At 38.6% G+C, this 14195-nt stretch overlaps 1 long non-coding RNA gene across 1 annotated transcript; it reads right to left on the reverse strand.

Annotated features, from left to right (window-relative positions):
- Nucleotides 1-1238: 1238 nt before the first annotated feature.
- On the reverse strand, nucleotides 1239-10127 carry LOC131829001 (uncharacterized). Its single transcript, XR_009352659.1, has 2 exons — nucleotides 6981-10127; nucleotides 1239-3760 (listed from the first exon to the last, which is right to left on the reverse strand). It is a non-coding gene; the product is annotated as an uncharacterized LOC131829001 (long non-coding RNA).
- Nucleotides 10128-14195: the final 4068 nt, after the last annotated feature.

Consider the following 14195-nt stretch of genomic DNA (forward strand, 5'->3'; position numbering starts at 1 on the left):
AAGGACCTGGGGTCAGACTTTTTGGTTTCTGTTTTAAGATTTTATTTATTTATTTGACAGAGACACAGCGAGAGAGGGAACACAAGCAGGGGGAGTGGGAGAGGGGGAAGCAGGGATGTGGGGCTCGATCCCAGGACTCTGGGATCATGACCTGTGCTGAAGGCAGATGCTAACAACTGAGCCACGCAGGCGCCCCAGACTTTCTGGCTTTAAACTCTAGCCCCACAACCTAGAATTTGTGACTACAAACGAGTTAGCCACTACTGTCCTGTTTTCTTATAAAGCAGGCTAGTAATTGTACCTGCCAACTAGTCCCACTAGCGCAGCTGTGAGGATTAAGGAACCCATAGAAAGCCCTTCGGACAGTGGCTGCTGATGCCTGCCACGGTAAGAAACAAGTCCACACTCCTTATGTACTTCCTCCATTCTCCACAAGTTATAATCAAATCCTCAGCTCCTGAGGGAGATCATTTCAAAGGGGGGAGGGGGACAAGAAAGAAAAATTGCAGAAGCGTTTATTTAACTCACATTTGCTACAGTCTGGTGGGCACAACAACAAATTAGTTGAAGAAATGGAGTTCAGAATCAAACGCGCACCTGTCGACATTAAACGAGAACACTTGCCCACCTGTGTGTGTGTCTGCGTGTGTGATTTTGTTTTACCAGAAAATTTCCATGACACCACATGACCGGTCTGTGTTCTTGTGTGAAGAGCTACAGTTTCTGCAGGTACTTCACTCTGCATTCTGCTGAAAGGTTTACTGTAAACTCTTCCCAGACTTCCAGCTGAAGGCAGTGCTGATGAAGATAAAACAGCTGTCCTTTTGGGGCGCCTGGGTGGATCAGTGGGTTAAGCCTTTGCCTTTGGCTCAGGTCATGATCTCAGGGTCCTGGGATCAAGCCCCACGTTGGGCTCTCTGCTCAGCAGGGAGCCTGCTTCCCCCTCTTTCTCTGCCTGCCTCTCCACCTGTGATCTCTGTTTGTCAAATAAATAAATAAAATCTTAAAAAATAGCTTATTTTTTTAAGAAAAAATATTTCTTATTTACACTGGCACCTGGGTAAAGTTGGAGAATATGGCAGTGTTTCATGGACATACAGAGACTACAAGTAAATTCACTATTCGAGTAAATTCACTATGTTACAATGTCTCAGCATTCGACTTAATCAAATTCCAAAGCTGGGAAAACTTTTACTATTTTGTCTCTTTGTAATCTAAGAATCAACACAGAAGAAACATTCAAATTTCACCAATTTTAATACATAATATTTCTAACTTACATAGATGCCACTTAAGGGAAAAAAAAAAACTCATGCCATTGAAGGAAGGAATTCTTTTCCTTCATTTTCATGACTCTGTCAGCTGGTACAATCATTTCTGTCAGTTATATTATCAAGTGCTGGACTTTGAAATTAGGTGATGAGATAAAGACAAAATGAGAGAGGAATTACCAGCCAAGCGTTTGTACAAGGCAGTCAGTCCTCTAGTGTCTCTGCATGACAAAAGGTCTGGGACATAGAAAAACAGGTTATATCACAAAGATCATACAGTACCACCAGGCTACAAAACAGTCCTACACCTATACAATCATTTAAGAAATACACACAGACACAAAAATGTAGGCTTCCCCCCCCCCCCACAATCCAATTTGTGGTAAAATCAAGTTAATCAAATTTCAGCTTAAGAATACTTCATTTGTTTATTTTCTCAGAGGTGCAAAAATTCATTAAACACTTGAGAAGAACTTTAAATATTAACCTTTTAGTTTCCTAGAACTCATTCTAATATACATTTTTTTCCTAAGCTTGAAACAAATCACAGTAAAGAAAAAACAAAACAAACAAACAAACAATATAAAATCCAACAGTCATTGGAAATGACCAAGGATTTTCTCTGGTTAACAGAATTTAAATAATAGCTTTTGACTGAGGGAACAATGAAGTAACACTACCAAAAAGATTTTTAAACTTACAGTAATAATAGACAAAGTGCAAAGCTTTCACATTTTATTAAACTCTGAATGAACACTAAGAATAATTATTTTTAATTTATGAGCAAGATTACTTATTCACTTTTTAGACAAGTTTACCTTAAGGTTCCCCTCTACTACACACAATATTTACATCCCTAAAAATGAAGAAATGGAGAAGGCTCCAATCAAGCCTGTTTTATTCAACTTAACAAACAAACAAAAAGTCACCACCATCAACAACAACAACAAAAAAACCTGGGTCTATAAAGGTTGAAATTGGGCAAGAAAATAATTAGTGAGACTTTACACGTTTCAAACATAAACCTCCAAGGGATGACCAGATATTTTTAAAAGAGGGTTGAGCCGACTAAAGACAGTTTAAAATACACCACTAAGTCATGGCATAACACGCTTCAGACTCTGGCAGGGAAGGTGTGGGTTTAAGAGCACTTACTTCATAAAAGACTGAAGAGTCGAAAGAGAAATGAGGTTTGGTACCCGCGTTACTTCTCCAAAGATGGCTCCTTCCAAATTAATCACATTCTATCTCTAAACAGCTTTTAAAAGAATATTTTAAATATTGGAGGATATTTAAATCGCAGCTTTAGAAAATGAGCTTAGGACATGAAGGTCATCTGTTGGTACAAGTCACACAAAGTCCATTTATATAAGATGAACCAAAATGAAAAGAAAGGTAGGGAGAGGGGAAGCTTCACGAGCCCTGAACTCCTCTACCTGTTAAAATAACTGCCGAAGAAATTCAGGTTGAGAGAAGATTAAATAGATTGTATTCTAAAATAAAACCCTTAAAAAATAACCCAAGCACTTAAAAAGGTAAATTTTATGTATACTGTTTTAAAATGGCATTATAAGTCCATATATTCATTCAAATTTTATCAAAGTGAAACTTACATATTTATGCAAATTTTTTTGTCAAACTAAACAAAAATTTTCTAAAATTGGAGACAGGGCAAAGAAATGCAAAATCAAAAGAAATGGATACATAGCATGGGTTTTAAATAAAGAACCCTCTGGAGCAGCCCACAACACACATGGGCTGTCTGGCTGGGCAGCTAAGGGAAGGGACAGTACACATTCGCCTTTACTGAAGCAGGGCCTTTAGACCAAAACAAAATAGCAAGAAGAGCAGCAACTAAAAATCTTAACTGAAAACCCATGAAACTGAAGTTGAAGTCCTAGGGATTCTTTAGTCCCTCCATAACCACACACTGAAAGGACCGTTCACCACACTGACACTTCTGCCTTCAGAAGGTGGCATCAGGCAAGGCTAAGAACACAAAAGTCACTGAGAAATTTTTATCACTGGTCCTAATCCGAAGCCATATTTGTTCTCTAGCTCTCCTTTTCCATAACAGACTGCTAACAGTGTTTATTAGGATGGTAATTTAAGTCTGACAACTGGAAGTAAAGAACAGAATAAGAAAATAACAATTCTAAACAAACAGAACAGCAGAATATTCAACAGATGGAAACATGAAATTAAACACAGAATTAGTATAACTTACATGTTTTAAAAGTATATACTTCATTTATAAATATCTCTAATTGACAATCTATTAAAAATCATAAATATTCAAGTGAATATTTGAATTTTCTCTTTAAGAGTTCAGAATTCCTTCTTCAAGTCTTTGAAGATTAGTCTCCTTCTGCTGAATGTCCAAGACCAAAAGGCTTCACACAGTCAGATTATGTCTCTAATTAGACATAGAAAAGCCTTGTTGCAGTAAGACTTTGAAATTCTGTAACTCTCTTATACTTGTAGAAAGCCTATAGAGGAAAAAAAGAATGTATCAGTATAGTTCATATGTGTAAATATTTCAAATAAGATACTATTCTATGAGCCATAATTTGAAATCAAAATTCAAAATAAAAGAATATATACAACACTGACCAATGAAATTTCCATTTTTAAATGCATGTTCTGTGGTTACTTATTAAAGACTGACGAAACACCCAGCTGCAGTTCTTCACTCTTGGGTTAGAAGGGGCAGAGGGAGCCAGGTACTTGTTATCAGTAGATTCTAGATTAATGATGGCAACAGTGATACGAATAACTCATTACAATAAAGAATCTCTAATCATTTACAAATGGTCTTATAAGTTCGTTCTGCACATTCCTCTCCAAATGTCCACTCCTTCCTTGTTGTCCCCCAAACACCCTACACATAACCCTTGAACACTATGGGTTTGAACTGTGTGGGGCACTTACAAAGATTTTTTTTCAATAAAGATAGGACTATAAATGTATTTTCTCTCTCTTTTTTAAAGATTTTATGTATTCATTTAACAGGCAGAGATCACAAGTAGGCAGAGAGAGAGGAGGAAGCAGGCTACCTGCTGAGCAGAGAGCCCGATGTGGGGCTTGATTGATTTCAGGACCCTGGGATCATGACCCGAGCCAAAGGCAGAGGCTTAACCCACTGAGCCACCCAGGTGCCCAAAATGTATTTTCTCTTGTGGTTTTCTTAACACTTCCTTTTCCCCAGCTTACTTTGTTTTAGGAATATAGCATATAATACATACAACATATGAAATATGTGCTAAAGGACGGTATTATCAGTAAGGCTTTTCCGATCAACAGTAGGCTAATTATCATTAAGTTCTCGGGGAATCAAAGTTGCATGGAGTTTTGACCAAATGGAGGGTAATGTTAGCTCCACAGGGGTAATGACTATTTATTTTATCTACTGCTGAATACCTGTGCCCTACATCCACCACTGTTTACAGTGTTAATAATAAGTAATTATTGAACGAGTAAATGAATGCTTCCATGCTTTGGGGCCCAGGCCCAAAAGTAAAACTCTGGAATGGGAATAATAAAAAAACAATTCTATAAACTCAGTTTAATGATAACATACAATTCAAGGTTGATAATGATAAAAATCTAATGTTTTTCTTTCTAGGACATAAGATGACATAGTACACAGTATTAAGCTTCTTTCTTTAGTCTAAGTACTTAATAAATAACAACTTCTCTTATACCAAGAGATTAGTATGTCAGGCAATGTCCTGAACATATCACACACATATTCTCAATCATTATAAAAAAATTCTAGGTATATGTTGAGGGGGGACACGATGGCGGGGGAGTAGAAGGAGGCGCCTTTTCAGCTGGTAGCCCAAAGTGAGCTGATTACCTACCAAAGAACTCCGATCACCCATGAAATCAGCCTGAGATCATAATTATACACGTCTGGATCTCTACAGGGGCAGAGGACGCCAGTGGGCAGGTAAATCAGAGTGGGAATGGCAGACTGATATCAGAAGATAAACAAAAGTGGGAGGGAGCCACCATAGGCGACCAGTTGGAAAGTAATACCCCAATATGAGTGAGAGTGCCCTGCGTCGAGGGACCAGCATTAACTTGGAGACTGGTTGAAAGCACTCCGAAGTAGCAAAGGATGGGGGGACAATTGTGGGAATCGGGGCAGCTAGGGACAGGGGCTTAAGTCCCTGGTCCCAGGACAGCCTCCCCAGCGCTGAGGCAGAGAGAGTGTGGCGGAGAAACCAGTTCTTGGTCACTAAGCCTCCAGCACGCCCCAGAATGCGTGGGTTCTAGCTCCTGTGAGGGGATGGGAGCCAGGTCGCCAGAACGCGCGGGCCCTACCACAAAGCTTGAGATATGTGCGCATGTCCCTCATGCTCCCCTGAGTTACAAAGGCCCAGCCGGCACTCTTTGACCCGCACCATTGTTTCAAAGCCTAAGACACACACCCCAAACTCTCCCCTGACAGAGGTGCACAAAAGCCCAGCCTGGTGCTTACAGACCTATGCCTCGTTCTCAGTGCCTGAGACGCGCACAGGATCCATAGCTGCCTCTGAAAGAGGTGTGTGCAAGCCGGGCACTCTTAGACCCAGCAAGACCAGGCACTCCCAGCCCGGGCCAGCAGCAAAATGTCAGTGTGCCATCACTGCTTGGAACCTCTCTGGGGTCGGGAGCTCCCAGACAGCCACCACTGCCTTGGCTTTGGGTACAAGCAAAAGATCCTGTGCCCCCAGGGTCTGCAACTTGGAACCTGCTCTGCCAGCGGCCAAGGGGGAACTTATTTAGGCTCTGCACCCAGACTGAGGCTTCTCTCTGAGAGGGAGTGTGGTTTGTTTTCCTCTATAACTACAAAAAACATCAAAGGTGGTCAAGGTGAGAGAAAAAAAAAGTGAACAAGCATAAAAACTGCCAGAGAACAAAAGCCTGAAAAAAAAAAAAAAAGTTTCCTCAGAGCCCACCCCCTTGCGGGGGGCAGGAGGACTTAACTCAGGAAACATCAATAACTGACAACCCACGTGGCAGGCCCCTCCCCCAGAAAACAAACCAAGAAAGAAAAAGAAAAAGAGAGAAAAAAAAGGACTACAACCACTACTTCATAGGAAAACTTGTATTGTTCACTCATTCCCACTATTCCAGTTTTATTTTTTTTTTTTTACACATAGGTATTATTTTAACCTATTTACCATCACAGCAAGCTGTACAGTACATCAAATTCCATAATACCTTTCTAACCTGAACTTTTTGATACATACACCTATGTTTTTCTTTTGCATTTCTGTTTTTTGAATTCTTTTTTAAATTTTAGTTTAGTTTAGTCTAGTTTATTCCTTTTTTATTTTTATCCTCTAGTATTCATATAGAGTTAAACTTCAAAGTAATCCCCTTTACCCAATCAATACTACCCCTAGAGGTAAACCAATTTTTAATCCCCTTTATCTTAGGAAAGTTGAGTCCTTTAACAAAGATATCAAGATACATCCAGGAAGAATCAAAACAACCTTCCTCGCACACACTGAGAATTTATAAGAACTCTCCCATCTCCTTCCACCAGTGTTTCTGTGTTTTTTGGGTTGGTCCTGATAGCATATAAATTTTACACTTGGGGTACTTATTGACGAGGTTCTTTCTTTATTTGCATATATATATATTTTTTTTTTCTCTTGTCATATACTTGTATCAGTCTTTTTATCTCTTTTTGTTTGTCTACTTCATAAATCTTACCTTGGGGCCCATCTGGGCTGAACCTTCTTTTTCATCTTCCCTTTCTTTCCTGTCTCTTCTCTCTCTCTCTCTCTCTCTCTCTTCTTTTTCTTTTTTCTTTTTCTTTTCTTTTGTCTCTCATTTGGGTGGGGAATCCTGATTGCTCAGAAGTGTTCCAGGGTGCACCTTGACTGCGCCACAGTTGATACCTCCAGCTACATCTGTTCAGTCATCTCCCACCAAAATGACTAGGAGGAGGAATGCACAACAGAAGAAAAATACAGAGGATGGACCTTCTGCAACAGAGCTAACGACTACCAACATAGACAGTATGTCGGAAAGAGAATTCAGGCTAACAATTATCCATGCAATAGCTAGGTTGGAGAAAGCCATGAATGACCAAACGGAATTGATTAGGGCTGAACTGAAAGCGACCAGACAGGATGTTCACAATGTTAGGGCGGAGCTTAAAGCTACCAGGGAGGATGTTCACAATGCTCTCAATGAGTTCCAATCTAATCTAAACTCTCTCAAAGCTAGGGTAACTGAGACAGAAGATAGAATTAGTGATCTGGAGGACAAACAGATAGAGAGAAAGGATCAGGAGTAAGCCTGGAACAAACAGCTTAGAAACCACGAAAACAGAATCAGAGAAATAAATGATGCCATGAAGCATTCCAACGTCAGAATTATTGGAATCCCTGAAGGGGAGGAGAAAGAAAGAAGTCTAGAAGATATAATGGAACAAGTCCTTCATGAAAATTTTCCCAATCTCGCAAATGGAACTAGCATTCATGTACTAGAGGCTGAACGGTCTCCACCAAAGATTATACATTCAAAAAATAATAATAATAATAACGATACCTGATAGTCAAATTGAGGAATTATAATTGTAGGTATAATCTCTTGAGTGCTGCCAGGGCAAAGAGGCTCCTTACTTACAGAGGGAAGCCCATCAGAATAACATCAGACCTATCCACAGAGACCTGGCAAGCCAGAAAAGGCTGGCAAGATATATTCAGAGCACTAAATGAGAAGAACATGCAGCCAAGAATACTTTATCCAGCAAGACTGACATTCAAAATGGATGGAGAGATAAAGAGTTTCCAAGACTGGCAAGCCTTAAAAGACTATGCATCCACCAAGCCGACACTGCAGGAAATATTAAGGGGGGGTTCTATAAAAGAGGAAAAATCCCAAGAATAGCATTGAACAGAAATATAGAGACAGTCTACAGAAAGAAAGACTTCAAAGGTAACTCGAGGTCAATAAAAACGTATCTATCAATAATCACTCTCAATGTGAATGGCCTAAATGCACCCATAAAACGACACAGGGTTGTAGATTGGACAAAATGACAGGACCCATCCTTCTTTTCTACAAGAGACCCATTTTGAACCTAAAGATACACGCAGACTGAAAGTGAAGGGATGGAGAAGCATCTTTCATGCCAGTGGGCCTCAAAAGAAGGCTGGGGTAGCGATTTTCACATCAGATAAATTAGACTTTAAACTAAAGACTGTAGTCAGAGATACAGAAGGACACTACATAACCCTTAAAGGGACTATTCAACAAGGTGATCTAACAATTGTAAATATCTATGCTCCCAATATGGGGGCAGCCAATTACTTAAGAATTAAGTAAGAATTAAGAATTAAGTTAATCAAGATAAAGAGTCATATTGATATGAATACACTAATCGTAGGAGATCTTAACACACCTCTCTCAGAAATAGACAGATCATCGAAGCAGAAAATCAGTAAAGAAACAAGAGCATTGAATGACACATTGGACCAGATGGACCTCATAGATATATACAGAACATTCAACCCTAACAACAGAATACTCATTCTTCTCAAGTGCAAACGGAACCTTCTCCAGAATAGACCACATACTGGGTCACAAATCAGGACTCAACCGATACCAAAAGACTGAGATTATTCCCTGCATATTCTCAGATCATAATGCTTTGAAACTGGAGCTCAATCACAAGGAAAAGTTCAGAAGGAACGCAAACAACTGGAAGCTAAATACCACCTTGGTTAAGAATGCTTGAGCAACCAGGAGATCAAAGAAGAACTGAAACAATTCATGGAAACCAATGAGAATGAAGACACTTCTGTCCAAAACCTATGGGATACAGCAAAGGCAGTCCTAAGGGGGAAATACATAGCCATCCAAGCCTCCCTCAAAAAAATTGAAAAATCCAGAATACACCAGCTGTCTCTACACCTTAAAGAACTAGAGAATCAACAAGTCAAACCAACTCCACACATAAGAAGGGAAATCATCAAGATTAGAGCTGAGATTAATGAGGCAGAAACCAGAGATACAGTAGAACGTATCAATGAAACTAGAATCTGGTTTTTTGAAAGAATTGATAAGATCGATAAACCATTGGCCACACTAATCCAAAAGAAAAGAGAGAAAGCCCAAATTCATAAAATTATGAATGAAAAGGGAGAGATCACAACGAACACCAAGGAAGTAGGAACAATCATCAGAAGTTATTATCAACAGTTATATGCCAATAAGCTTAGCAACTTAGATGAAATGGATGCATTCCTGGAAAACTATAAACTACCAAAATTGAACCAGGAAGAAATCGACAACCTGAATAGACTGATATCTAATAACGAGATTGAAGCAGTGATCAAAAACCTCCAAAAAACAAGAGCCCAGGACCTGATGGATTCCCTGGGGAATTCTACCAAACATTCAAAGAAGAAATAACACCTATTCTCCTGAAGCTTTTTCAGAAATTGAAGCGGAAGAAACACTTCCAGACTCTTTCTCTGAAGCCAGCATTACCCTGATCCCCAAACCAGGCAAAGACCCTACCAAAAAAGAGAATTTTAGACCAATATCACTGATGAATATGGATGCTAAGATTCTCAACAAGATCCTAGCCAACAGGATCCAACAGCACATTAAAAAGATTATCTACCATGATCAGGTGGGACTCATCCCTGGGCTACAAGGATGGTTCAACATTTGCAAATCAATCAATGTGATACAACAAATTAATATGAGAAGAGAAAAGAACTACATGGTCCTCTCAATTGATGCAGAAAAAGCATTTTACAAAATTCAGCATCTGTTCTTGATTAAAACGCTTCAAAGTCTAGGGATAGAGGGAACATTCCTGAACCTCATCAAATCTATCTATGAAAGACACAAAGCAAATATCATCCTCAATGGGAAAAAGCTTGCAGACTTCCTGTTGAGATCAGGAACAAGACAAGGATGCCCATTTTCACCACTCTTGTTCAACACAGTATTAGAAGTCCTACAAACAACAATAAGACATCAGAGAAATAAAAGGTATCAAAATTGGTAATGAAGAAGTCAAACTCTCTCTCTTTGCAAATGAGATGATTCTTTATATGGAAAACCCAAAAGACTCCACCCCCAAACGACTAGAACTCATACAGCAATTCAGCAACGTGGCAGGATACAAAGTCAATGTGCAGAAATCAGTGGCTTTCTTATCCACTAACAATGAAAATACAGAAAGGGAAATTAGAGAATCGAATCCATTTGCTATAGCACCAAGAACCATAAGATACCTGGGAATAAACGTAACCAAAGAGGTAAAGGATCTGTACTCGAGGAACTACAGAACACTCATAAAAGAAATTCAAGAAGACACAAAAAGATGGAAGACCGTTCCATGCTCTTGGATCGGAAGAATAAACATTGTTAAAATGTCTATACTGCCTAGTGCAATATATACTTTTAATGCCATTCTGATCAAAATTCCACCAGTATTCTTCAAAGCACTGGAGCAAATAATCCTAAAATTTGTATGGAATCAGAAGAGACCCCGAATCGCTAAGGAAATGTTGAAAAACAAAAATAAAGCTGGGGGCATCACAGTACCTGATTGCAAGCTTTATTACAAAGCTGTGATCACCAAGACCGCATGGAACTAGCATAAAACAGACACATAGACCAGTGGAACAGAGTAGAGATCCCAGATATAGACCCTCAACTCTATGGTCAATTAATCTTGGGCAAAACAGGAAAAAATATACAGTGGAAAAAAGACAGTCTTTTCAATAAACGGTGCTGGGAAAACTGGACAGCTATATGTAGAAGAATGAAACTCGACCATTCTCTTACACCGTACACAAAGATAAACTCAAAATGGATAAAAGACCTCAACGTGAGACAGGAATCCATCAGAATCCTAGAGGAGAACATAGCCAGTAATCTCTTCGATATCAGCCACAGCAACTTCTTTCAAGATATGTCTCCAAAGGCAAAGGAAACAAAAGCGAAAATAAACTTCTGGGACTTCATCGAAATCAAAAGCTTCTGCACAGCAAAGGAAACAGTCAAAAAAACAAAGAGGCAACCCACGGAATGGGAGAAGATATTTGCAAATGACAGTACAGACAAAAGGTTGATATCCAGGATCTATAATGAACTGCTCAAACCCAACACACACGAAACAGGCAAACACATCAAAAAATGGGCAGAAGATATGAATAGACACTTCTCCAATCAAGACATACAAATGGCTATCAGACACATGAAAAAATGTTCATCATCATTAGCCCTCAGGGAGATTCAAATTAAAACCACATTGAGATATCACCTTACACCAGTTAGAATGGCCAAAATTAACAAAACAGGAAAAAACATGTGTTGGAGAGGATGTGGAGAAAGGGGAACCCTCTTACACTGTTGGTGGGAATGCAAGTTGGTACAGCCTCTTTGGAGAACAGTGTGGAGATTCCTAAAGAAATTAAAAATAGAACTTTCCTACGACCCTGCCATTGCACTCCTGGGTATTTAACCCAAATATACAGATGTCGTAAAAAGAACGGCCATCTGTACCCCAGTGTTTATAGCAGCAATGGCCACGGTCACCAAACTATGGAAAGAACCAAGATGCCCTTCAACGGATGAATGGATAAGGAAGACGTGGTCCATATTATGGCACCATCAGAAAGGATGAATACCCAACTTTTGTAGCAACATGGACGGGACTGGAAGAGATTATGCTGAGTGAAATAAGTCAAGCAGAGAGAGTCAACTATCATATGGTTTCACTTATTTGTGGAGCATAACAAATATCATGGAGGACAAGGGGTGTTAGAGAGGAGAAGGGAGTTGGGGTAAATTGGAAGGGGAGGTGAATCATGAGAGACTATGGACTCTGAAAAACAATCTGAGGGGTTTGAAGCGGCGGGGGTTGGGTGGGAGGTTGGGGTACCAGGTAGTGGGTATTATAGAGGGCATGGATTGCATGGAGCACTGGATGTGGTAAAAAAAATAATGAATACTGTTTTTCTGAAAATAAATAAATTGAAAAATTTTTTAAAAAATCTACAAAGTAGATAAAATTAACCCTGATGTTCCAATTTGATTTAAACTGAGACTGAAATAAATTAAGTAATTTTTCAGGGTCACCAGTTTATCCTGTCTCATGATTATATAACCTCTCAAAAAGTCCGTGCTCTGTAGAGTTTCAACATTTTCTTTTTACTCTTGCAATTTGGAATTAGCAGAATATGAATTCTTACTCTAATCCTCAGAATATCAAAGGATCCAGACAGTTTTTAATTAGGAAAAACAACAGAATATGATTATTAAACAAATTAAATATGTAAAATCATATGCTGAACCTTAAAGTACCTATTTAAAAAAACAAAACTGTCAAATATATATGAAGGTACGGTAAAAAGACCAAGGCCTAAAACTTAAAAAAAAAAAAAAAAAAAAAAAAAAAGAGAGAGAGAGAGAGAGAGCCCAGGTAAGCAGCAGAAGGTGTGTTCAGAATGAAAAAGTACACTCAAATTCTGACTTAGACACCAATGGGAGACGATCAGAGAAGTCAAAGTTGACAGGCAAATTAAGGACAGGAGGACTGATAATCAGGTAGAAGATAAAATGAAAAGATCCCATTAACAATTATTAAGAAAAACTATAATATTCTCTAAGGAAAAAGTAGATGTACAGAATCCATATAAATTAAAAAGTAGGGCTCAACTAAGATTAAAAGGAGAGTTGCTAAGTAAATTGTGGTATGTCCTTGTAACAGAATATTGGCATATAGTGAAAAAAGAGAGTGACAAACCAAGAAACAGACACTTAACTACAGAGAACAAACTGATGGTTCCCAGAGGGGAGCTCAGGGGGGTATGGGGGGAAACAGGTGATGGGGATGAAGGCAGGCACTTCTGAGGGGCACTGGGTCTTTTGGGGAACTGCTGAATCCCTATATTGCACAACTGAATCTAGTATTACACTCCATGTTAACTATACCAGAATTTAAAACTTAATAAAAAATAAAATAATGCTTATGTATTTGGAAGTTGCTAAGAAAGTAAACCTTAAAGCTCATCACAAGAAAAATAATTTTATAGCTGTGTGATAGGGATATTAACTAGTCTTACTGTGGTGAAAGTTCCACAATATATATACAAGTATCAATTCATTATGTTGTGCACCTAAAACTAATATGGTACAGTTTCTTCTCAAAAAACAAAATGATGCTTATGAAAAAAAATTAATAATATCAGGAAATGATTATAATACAATGCCAAGTAAAACAGGAGAGTACACAAAAAAAAATTGCTTTCAACTCTGTTAACACATACATATATAAATATACACATACAAACACCTAAATATTTTACTTACAAGTTGAGGGAAAATACACATTAAAAATACATCGAATGCGTGGTGTAAGGAAATGGTCCAATTTCATTTTTATGCATGTGGCTGTCCAATTTTCCCAGCACCATTTATTGAAGAGGCTGTCTTTTTTCCATTGGACATTCTTTCCTGCTTTCTCGAAGATTAGTTGACTGAGTAGAGAAGAATAAATGAAACAAAATGGGATTTGGAGGGAGACAAACCATAAGTGACTCTTAATCTCACAAAACAAACTGAGGGTTGCTGGGGGGAAGGGGTTTGGGAGAAGGGGGTGGGATTATGGACATTGGGGAGTGTATGTGCTTTGGTGAGTGCTGTGAAGTGTGTAAACCTGGTGATTCACATACCTGTACCCCTGGGGATAAAAATATATGTTTATAAAAAATAAAAAAATTAAAAAAAAATACATCGAATGCTGAAACAGTCCTGGGTGGTGGGGATAGCAGTGATTGTTAATTATTTTTAAATTACACTTTCATACGTTTTTCCAAACTTTTATGATGACCTTGAACTATTTTTATAACTGGGGGGAACAGGGAAAGAGGATTACTTTAAGAACTTTAATTA

This window comes from Mustela lutreola, chromosome 4, assembly GCF_030435805.1.
Source record: "Mustela lutreola isolate mMusLut2 chromosome 4, mMusLut2.pri, whole genome shotgun sequence".
In the NCBI taxonomy this organism is placed as follows: Eukaryota; Metazoa; Chordata; class Mammalia; order Carnivora; family Mustelidae; genus Mustela; species Mustela lutreola.